The sequence below is a fragment of the Chionomys nivalis genome, chromosome 23 (genome assembly GCF_950005125.1).
Source record: "Chionomys nivalis chromosome 23, mChiNiv1.1, whole genome shotgun sequence".
In the NCBI taxonomy this organism is placed as follows: Eukaryota; Metazoa; Chordata; class Mammalia; order Rodentia; family Cricetidae; genus Chionomys; species Chionomys nivalis.
The window spans coordinates 10,878,059-10,888,645 of NC_080108.1; positions in this window are offsets into that span (position 1 = coordinate 10,878,059).

Here is a 10,587-nt window from a genome sequence, read left to right on the forward strand (position 1 = left end):
ATTTGTGTCATGATTCATAACAGTAACAAAATTATAAAGTAGCAACAAAAATGATTGCATGTTTTGGGCTCACCACAACATGAGGGACTGTATTAAAGGGTCCCAGCATTACGAAGGTTGAGAACCACTGGTCTTGAAATTCGGTGTAAGGCAAGGCTCTCTAGAAAACTGGACTTCACAGACACTAAAAGTGTTTGCTTTTCCAAAGACTTTTAAGAGAATGCCTGCAAGAGAGGAGCCCTGAGTCCCACACTTGTGTCCAGGAACTTCTGAGTACAAGGAACGACTCCTGCCACTCAAGACAGAAATCTGAGTTCCAATGAGAAGAGCTAAACATAGCACATCAGTGGTTTTCCCAAGAATTCATAGACAGGCTGCTGGGTGTGGCACACGCCTACAGTTCCAGCTTCAGGCAGGCTGAGGTAGTGGGATTGCCTGAGTGAGGATTGCCTGAGTGAGCACAGGAGTTCCAGACCAGCCTAGGCAAAACGGTGAGAAGCTATCTCAAATGCATACATTCACATACAAAGCAGATACAGATATGGCATTTCTGGTTAATATCCTTAGTTCTAGAGGAATTCTAAAAAATCACAAATGTTGTTTAGAATAAAGGGAAAAAACCCTCATTCATAAGAAAATAGTATGGCCGGGTCACATGGAGGTTCCTTACTGTGCTTTTTGTTTGTTTTGGTTTTGGTTTTGGTTTTGATCGTTTGTATGTTTTTTCAAGACAGGGATTCTCTGTGTAGCCCTGACTGTCCTGGACTGATCCACCTGGCCCTGCTTCCCAAAGGTGTGCACCACCAATACCTGGCTTCTTATAGAGTTTTAACAGGACTTTTTCTTATTTTCTTTCTTTTATTTTTTATCTTTTTGTGTTTTTTTTGTTTTGTTTTGTTTTGTTTTTTTGTTTTTGTTTTTTGTTTTGTTTTTTGTTTTTGAGACAGGGTTTCTTTGTAGCTTTGGAGCCTGTCATAGAACTTGCTCTGTAGACCAGGCTGGCCTTGAACTCAAAGAGATCTACCTGTCTCTGTCTCCGGAGTGCTGAGGTTAAAGGTGTGTGCCACCACTGCCAGGCTTGATAAAATGATAAAATGCCCTGACAAAAGCAACTTGAGGGAAAAGGGGTATATTTTAGTTCACAGCTCTAGAAAGTATTCATCATGGTCGAGAAGTCAAGGAAGCCTGAGCTTGAAGCAGCTGATCACATCATCCACAGTCAGGAAACAGAGATGAAGTCAAGGTACTGTTCAGCTCACTTTCTACATTATATACACAGCCCAGATCCCCTATCCAGAAAATGGTCCTGCCCACAATGAAGATGAGTCTTCCCACGTCAGCAATCCTAATCATGATACCCCCCCCCCCGCAACACACACACATGCACACATATACACACACATACACAGAATACCAAAGGACCATCTATTTGCCTGGGATTCTAGTCTGTCAAGTAGAAAATTAATGCTAACTGTCACAGACCTATTTTCTAAAGAGTACACGTTGCTTATAAAATAATAAAAAATATTTTTAAAAAACAAATTATTCACTAGAGGAGGAGGAGGAAAACAAGTGATTCGTCACTTGTTTCCTGAAAAATCCTGAAATCTTAGGGATTTAGCCTCGGAAGGGGATAGCAGGGAAGTGTCTATGACCAACCTGCCCTGTCTGCACAAGTGGAGGACTGAAGAGCAGGGACACAGCAGGAGGAGACAACAAAGCCAAATTCTTGCAAGGACCTGAGCCGACACCTTAGCTGTGTTCCTTCTATTGTCGATAAACTGTGAACCGAAGCAGATGCTTTACTTAATTATTTTCCTAATGGTGCCCGTAAGTCATGTGGAGAGGACAGAAAATTATTGAGAATTAAACTGTGACTAAGTGGCTTGCACTTGTAATCCCTGCACAAGGGAGGTGGAGATAGCCAGATCCCTGGGGCTCAATAGCCAATAAATAAATAAATAAAAAAGATGACTGACTCCTGAGGAGCATCCGAGGTGAATCTGTCTTCGCATTCCCATACCTGCACAGGTACTTGCACACACCTGACCACATACACATTCATTATCAGGAGGCGAGTAGAGGGAGAGAGGGAGGATCAAGTTGAAAAGTGAGGGGGCGTTGGCTGCTCAGAATACAGAGGGGGTGGGGAAAGCTGTGGCATGTGTTAGGCTGCTACCCAGAGATCACCATCATCTCCCTGTCTCCCCGCAACTTCCACTGGGGAAATTAAGGCATGTCTTCAGTTGCTACGTGGAAGGTCACTTTGCCTGTTCACCTTCTCCAGCATGTTATTTCTGTAAACAGTTATGTGACACCTACCACCTGTTAGGCATGGTGCTGGTGTTTTGTTAACATAAAGAAAACCTAGACTTCCTGGGCATAAAGAGTCACCCATCCCCAGGGAAAGAGATGAGCAAGCAGAACACAAATTTCTGGAATGTGCTAAAAGCCTAGGAATAAGATACCCATTGGGCACCAACATAAAAGTGGGCTGCATTCAGGAAAAGCTGAGGTGATCAGCATGACTTAACCACTAGCAAAGCACCCTGCCCCTGACTTGACCTCTGGACCAGGGTTTGAATTCCCACCAATCCCTGATCTTGCCCCAGAATCAGACTACAAAAATCCACCAATCCCAAACCACCCTGAAAAGCTCTGCCCGCCTCCCCATGAGAGAAACCATATACAAGCCCTGTTCAGTTTGCTGCTGTTTCTCACCTGAGACAGCCAGCCTCCTAGGTTCTTCCCAGCAAATCTCTTGACCGAGGTTTGTTGTCTGATGTGACATTTTTGCGAGAGTGGAGCCCAGCTGTAACAACTTTAGCTGGATCCGGAACTGGAGCTGGAGTGGGGCAGAATGGTAACTAGGAAAACTTTTACATTTTTACTGGGGAAACTTTCCCCAAGCAAAGCAGAGTTGTTATGCACCAGGGGACCTGAGCAGAGCTGTAACACTTCTCTGGAGTAGAGTTGTAGCAACTTCTGTGGGAAACCTTCCCTTGCTGGAGCAGAGTTGTTACACTTGCATTGGGGAAACCTTTCCCTGGAGCAGAGCTGTAAACTGATAGCTTACAGTGACTTTGCAGTATTCCTTGGCTCCTGACTGCCGGGATCCTTTCCCATCTGAGCTGCAATGCTTACAATAGTGTCTTTGCTGGTTCACAGCTTCTGAGCTCGGTTCTTCCAGGGAACACTTAAAGCGTCCCTATCTCAAATCCCAAGAGTCTAATAAATTATGCCACAGGTGCAGTCTCCCTGCAGGACACTAAATTAGAATGCCTGGCATGCATCCTGCCGCTGGTTCTTTAGATACAACCTCCCAGCGCCTGATTCCTCTCACATTTTTACTAAAAGTCAAATGCATAAATGAAAAAAAAAATTTAAGCAGTTTGCTAATGAGCGAAGAACACATTTTACCATCGTGATCTGTTAGCCTGTGAGCAATTTCTTCTCCCCTGGCTCCTCAAGGAAAGAAGAAATTTCTGCTCATTTTTCTCATGAAATCTCTACATCCTTAAACGGTCACCATGTTTCTCTTGCTGCCATGTTTGCATTTAAGGTGGGTCCACAGACCTGAGCCATGTCATCATGATGGCGAAATGTGTCCTTTGCTTCCTGGGGTGAAAGTTCACGGAGCTACTTGATCATCAAGGATCATCAAGAGCCAAGTAAGTACTAAAGCTTAGTCATTATAGGTTTGCCTTCCATGGCAGAATAAAGGTTCATTGGAGACATGCAGGTTCTGTCTTCAGGTGAGGAAGCAGGGAGATAAGGGTCCAAATAGCTTGCTACCAGCTACCATGGTAGACGACATTAGAAGAAAAAAAAATTACTCCTGGTGAAAGTTGCCTCTGGACTTTGGTTGATGAGTTTATGTTCATCATAATTCAGAATCCATGGTATTCAACTCCTGTCCCTTTCTTTTGTTTTGTTTGTTTTGTTTTGTTTTTCGAGACAGGGTTTCACTGTAGTTTTAGAGCCTGTCCTGGAACTAGCTCCTGTAGACCCAGGCTGGCCTCGAACTCACAGAAATCCGCCTGCCTCTGCCTCCCAAGTGCTGGGATTAAAGGTGGGCACCACCACGGCCCAACAACTCCTTTCCTTTAAACGATCAGTAACTCATTGTACTCTGGGTCTCCCACTGTTTCTTCATGGCCCATGTCTAGAGTGAGCCCATATTGACTGATGGCAAACTAGTGACTTCCAGGTGCGTCTCAGCTGCCCCAACCCTATGCTGGCTATAAGCCAGTATCTTGTCTTTTTATTCCTGTTTCATGCTGTGATGTGGAGGCTGAGAGCTGAAGTGGACACATGGCTGGCATCTGGTTGTAGCAGAAACAGGTTGGAATCGGGGCAGGCCAGGAAAAGACAAGGCCAGGATCAGAAAGATGCGGAAAACAGGCATCTCAGCTGGGGATCCTGGGGCTTCGCGCCTTAGTTTTATTGGAGAGCTGTCCAGATAGCCGGTCTTCCTTTTGTGTATTGATATACAGGGGAAGCGAGGTCCTGTACAGAGGGGCAGAGGGTGGCATTTCATCTAAATGGATCCTCCATGTCAGTGAAGATTCTGGGTGAGGAACAGATAAGATTGATAAGCATGAGGAAAAGAGGTGACTCCCGGCCACCATGAAGCAGCTATGGAGTCTTGGGGCCAGCTCATAGAATGAAGGTATGTCCCAGACAAATGGCCTGAAGATGAAGAAGTGGAAGAGGCAGAAGTGTAGCTTGGCCAGGATAGAAATGCTGGGTTTCACTGTGTCCTAAGCCCAAGGATCAAAGACTGACCTGAAATCCAAGGGACCATTGCCCTCAGTGTTATGGTGGATTATAAACGAGGTAGTTAGGGTTGAGAGCAAGCAGCCCAGCTAAGGAAACCAGAGAAAGCAGAGATTCTGTCAACTACTGTTACCCTCTTAGGAAGAGCATGTCAGACCCTTGGGTCATTTTCCTGCGATGGACACATTTAATCTTTCCTTTAAGAAAAATGACTGTTTCTGTAGTATTCTGATATTGAAGATGTGGACAAGACTTTGAACTCAAAGAAACCTGTTTTTTCCAAGAGCTGGGAGGAGCGGCCTGTCTTTGTTTACCTGGGACTTTCCACTGTTCGCAGCAGAAGCCCCACGTTCCAGGAAATGCCTTCAGTCCTGAGAAACTAGGACATTTGGTCACCCAGCCCAGGACCCCAGGATTTGTTGGCAAGAAAGGCAGGGTCCTGGAGAGGAGGAAGTGGACAGGATTTTGCAAGCCCTCAGAAGGCAGGAGCTGGCATGAATCTCAGCAACAGCTGAGACCAGCTTCTCAGATGAGGAAGAAGTCTAGAAGTTCAAAAGAGTTTTCTTTTCTTTCCCGAAAGCCTTAGCAAGAGAGAAAAGCTGAAGTCTGGGGAGAAGGCTCAATGGGTTAAGTGCTTGTCACTTAGGTATGAAGACCAGCGATCCAGTCTCCAGAGTTCATATAAATGCATGGAGGTCTCGATGGCCAGCCTATAATCCCAGCCCTCGGGAAATGAAGAGACCCACAGAGCAAGCAGGCTGGTGAGCTCCTCATGAGGTGAAAATCAAAGAAGACAGCTGACATCAGCCTTTGGCCTCCATTCACACATGTGCACACTTGCATACATAAGTGTGCCTACGCAGGCAAACATGCATAGACACACACAGACAGCAGATTCACCCAGACGAGACTTAGATGAGCAAGACCAAGTCAGACCCTGATGCAGAAACTGAGGGACCGTTTCCATTCCATATAGCTCGGTAGACAGGTCGAGAATGGCCTTTACATGTTAACATGGAGAAGCCTGACCCAGTCAGAGTTGCCTGCTCTGCCTGAGTCCGCGCCATGGCAGCAGTGGCGACCGAGAGCTCATTTGGTAACTCAGATCCTGGAGGAATAACAGACTTTGGGCCTGACTTCTGCAGACAACACTTTCTCTCCCTTGAGGAGAAACCAGCACGTGATCTCTGCCAAGCCTGAAGTCAAAGCTACCATGCCACACTCGCACATACGTGTGTGCTCTTGCATGACTTACAGGATCCTTGCTGAGCATGAAGTCTAAGTTGCCACGGTCACGTGTTGCTTAATTCACAATAAACAGGATATGGAACCTGCCTCACTGTCCCACCAGACAAATAAAGATGTAATAGAGTTTCATTCAGCATAGAACAAGACTGTGTCATCTGGAGTGAAATAGACAGGAGTGGAGATAGCGTTAATTTAAGTCAGTCTCGGGCAAGTATTGCACATTTTTCTCTCATATGCAGAAGCTAAATTTAAATACATATATATGCAAATATGTACATATGTCACGTGAATGTAGAAGGGATGCTTTTTAAATATATTAATTCTTTGAGAATTGTATATATGCCTATAATATATTTTGATTCAATTTGCTCTCCCAATTCTCCTAACTCCTCCTAGGCCCACCTACCAGAGTCACACACTTAGAGAAACTGACTTTTCCCCTCCTGTGCATCAATTGTCAATATCTCCTCAGCTGGGGGCTTGCCCGTGCGTTCCCCCGCTGTGCCGGAATGTTGACTGGCTCCATTCTGTACAGATCCTGTGTTGGTCTTATGCAGGCAGCCATGGCTGTCATGAGTTCATAGATGCCCCGGTCCTGTCATGTCTAGAAGACAGCGTTTGGTCTGGTCTTCTCTGACCTCTGACTCTTACTGTCCACCCCCTCTTCCAAGTTGTACCCTCCGCTTTCAGGGAATTTCTGTGATACAGCTGTGTGGTTTGTGGCTGAGTACTCCCCAGACACCTCCCCTGTACTTTAGCCGGCCGTGAGTTCCTCGCTAACTTTCTCTGAGAGCTGCACGAAAGTATGGCTACAGGAATATTTCTTGAGAGGGGTAGCCCGGTACTACGTCCATTTAGCTGCCAACATCATTTCTCCATGTCCTGTACAAAAGTGTGTCACCATAGGGTCTTACCATCAGGTTCTGGTGGGCAGTCAAGAGCAACGCAACAGCCTCTGTTGACTTGGGGGTCTCTGAGATACCCCAACCAACAATTCAAGTGGAGGTGTCCCATAACTGGCACTGAGCTTTGGATTTGGCCACTTGTGGCTAATGAAAGTTGCATCATCCCCTCTGTAGGGTAACTCCTATTAAACTCTTTTTATAAGAAAAAAAAGTAGACAGAGAGCCAGGGTTGGTGGTACATGTCTTTCCCCACCTAGATTTATTTACTTCGTTATTTTTGGTGTATTCATGTTCTGCCTGAATGTATGTTCTGCCTGCACATATGTGTGTGCACTGGTGCATGAGTAAAGGTCAGAAGAAGGCATCAGATCCTCTTGGACAGTTGTGAGCTGCCATATATACTGGAAATCAAACCTGGGTCCTCTGCAAGAGCAACAAGTGTTCTTAACCACTGAGCCATCTCTTCAGCCCTGGAACACATTCTTTCGTCCCAGCACTAGGAGGCAGACATAGGCGGATCTCTGTGAGTTCAAAACCAGCCTGTGGCTTTTTCAAACACCCTTAGCGTTTTCCTCCCAGACACATACTCCCTCTTCCACTCTACCCTCTCATTCCTTTCTCCACTTAAACATCCATGCCTGTTATTCTCCTTTTACCAGAAAGGCTACTTCTAGGGAGCTGAAAGAGGGATAAAAGCAGGAGAGGTGGGCCAAGAAACCATAACGGAGAAAGAAATACCATGTTTTCTCATGAGGAATCTAGGGGTGTGTATGTGTGAGTGTATGTGTGAGTGTATGTGTGTGTGTATGTGTGTGTGTGTGTGTGTGTGTAAATGATTCCAGAGTTCTGAGGAGGAGGGAGTTTGCCCTCTTCTCCACTTGTGTGCCCAGGGGGCCATCTTAGAGCAGCAGCTGGTGTCTTCCTCCCCTCCAGCTGCCGTCTAGCATGTCAGCACAAGCTGGGCAGCTTCAGACAAAGCAAACATATTCTCCCACTATTCTGGAGAATAGGGGCCAGAAGCCCAGGCACTGCAGGGTTGATTCAGACTGCAGGCTCCTGGTCTCTTTCAGCTTCTTATAGCAGCAAGGCATGTGGCAACACGCCTCTAGCCTCTGCCCACTTCCCATCACCTCTCTCTTGCCTCTGTGTCTCATCTTCTGAGGACACTAGCAGCTCGACATAGGAGTCTCCCATAAACCTGGGGACAATGACATCTCAAGGCCTCTGTTAGATCTACATCAAACATGCTTCAATATACGCACATGCACAGCCGTTGACAGCTAGACAGACTTGGCGGGACAGTCCTAGTACATGGGAAAGGGTGATGGGAGACTTCCAGAGGTACATACATCCCCCACAGGGAAATGCATGTCCCCAAAGGCTCTGCCTCAGAAGTATAGAGGCCAGGCCTGCAAGGAGCAAGTGAAGGTAACCTTGCTTACCATGGTGAAGCTGTTTGCAAAGATTGACAGGTTTGGTGGCAAACTTTCACAAAAGAAAAAGTTTCTCTTGGGAGCTTGACAGAATTACTTATTTCCCATCTATTTAGAAATGAAGTTTAAGCAGAGTGTAGTGGCACACACCTTTAATCCCAGCACCCATGAGTTTGAGGTTAGTGTGGTCTACAGAGAGAGTTACAGGACAGCTAGATAGTGAAACCCTGTCTAATAAAAGAAAGAAAGGAAGGAAGGAAGTCAGGAAGAAAGGAAGGTTAAAACAAAAGAAGTAAATACCAATACATGTGTGTGTGTATATATGTATTGGGTTTTGTTGTTGTTGTTGTCTTTTTGGAAGACTCCTTGGGTCATTTCCTGTATCAATAGATAGTCCAATAATGCACAGATACTCTTTGACTTCCAGGGATTTAAAATAAGCCCACTAGTTGAGATATGAGTAAAAATGTGTTTAATAAATTTAACCTCCTGATCATCATCGTATGACATACCTGCCTTAAGGACGCTGAGGACACTGCTAAGAGTTTGGCAAAGTCATGTAACACAAAGCTCACTTTATAATAAAGTAAAGTCTATTGAATGGTGTCCTCAGAGTGAGGAAGGGAGTGGCTAAATGGGCCCATAGCATCAATATATGGTTTCAGGAAAAGTACATCTTCTTTCCAATGTATATGGCTTTTGCACCATCTGAGAGCTGAAAACTGGCAAGTCAAATCATTGCAAGTTTGAGGACTGTCTAGCCAGTGATCCCAACTTCTCTCTACAAGGATGCTCATTCGTGTGTTCACACAGCCAGGCTCAGCCCCATGGGATGAGCCTGTGGCGTCCCACAGTTGTCTTACAAAACCAAAATTAAACTTGTGTACTGCCCTTTACTACAAACTCATGTGAGCCCAGTGATGTAGCATTGTAGGCTTGGATGGAGTCACAGGAGGCTTGGAGAAGATCACTGCAAGTTTCCGACGTTCTCTAAGTACAGGATTTTCTCTAAGTGCAAGTCATGGAAACTAATATGTATATCCAGCAAAACGTGTTCACCCACAACCAGAATTTATTTTGCAAAAATTATTCAGTCCAAGAAAAAAAGCTTAAGAAATATCTTTAGTAACTTACATAATGAAGAAAATTTTAGTATGAAGCTATGGATATTTTACTCTCTTCCCCACTTTTCCCTAGTCTCACTCTACTTAAGGAGCAGGAATAGGCTCTATCTACCCCTAGCAGACAGTAGAATAAACAGGAGTTGATTTAAGTGTTCAGTGGCTTTTAGCCATGCCCCTTTTACCAGTGATGAGCCAAAATTGCTGTATATCAATTACCTCTGAGTTGGAACATTCTATCCTGGGAGAAAGTTCACTAAGATTTGATACGTTCTAAAGGAATGCTGTTAGGACTCAGGAAGTAAACAACTCACAAATCTCAGTAATTCCCTAAAACTTAGCAGATATACAAGATCTCCCCCTACTCAAGGTAATAAAGGCAGTAAGCCCTGCTAAGGAGACTCAGATTGGCACAACTGTGTAGAAGAGACTCCTTGACTTATTAAGCTGTTGGCAAGTCCTGCAGAGGTCCCCAGGGTGCCATCTTTAATGAATCTTCACTCATACAACTGCACTTAACTCATTGCTGCTTCTTTAAGCAGCCCCTTTCCCATACTTCTCTAAGCAATCCTAATATACTTATTGCTTCACAAGCTGGATTTCAGTTGTATCTTTGCTTTGCTCCGCCATCGGTTCCCTAGCTGGGGTGAATAGACCTTTCTGTTACATCTCTGTAGGACTGGGGTCACAAATGCATATGCCCAATACTGATCCTGCAAGGTTATTTATTGAACCTGATTCTCCCCTATTGCCTAGAGGTATAGACATCACACATGTTTACTCATATGTTCCTGAAGATGCTTGTGTGAACTGACTGCATGACAGTTGTATGAAAGTGTAGCGCTGGGGAGGAAGGTAGGGTCAAGCATGAGGACCTAGGTTCGAATCCCCAGAACCTGAATAAATAACCTGGGGATGAAAACAGTCAGATCCTAGGAGGTTGCTGGCCAGCCCACCTCGAAGCAGCTGGCCGTGACGCTAGCACCCGGGCATTTGATAACCTTATTTGGTTTTCATGGGCACCTACATTCTCTCTCTCTCTCTCTCTCTCTCTCTCTCTCTCTCTCTCTCTCTCTCACACACACACACACACACACACAC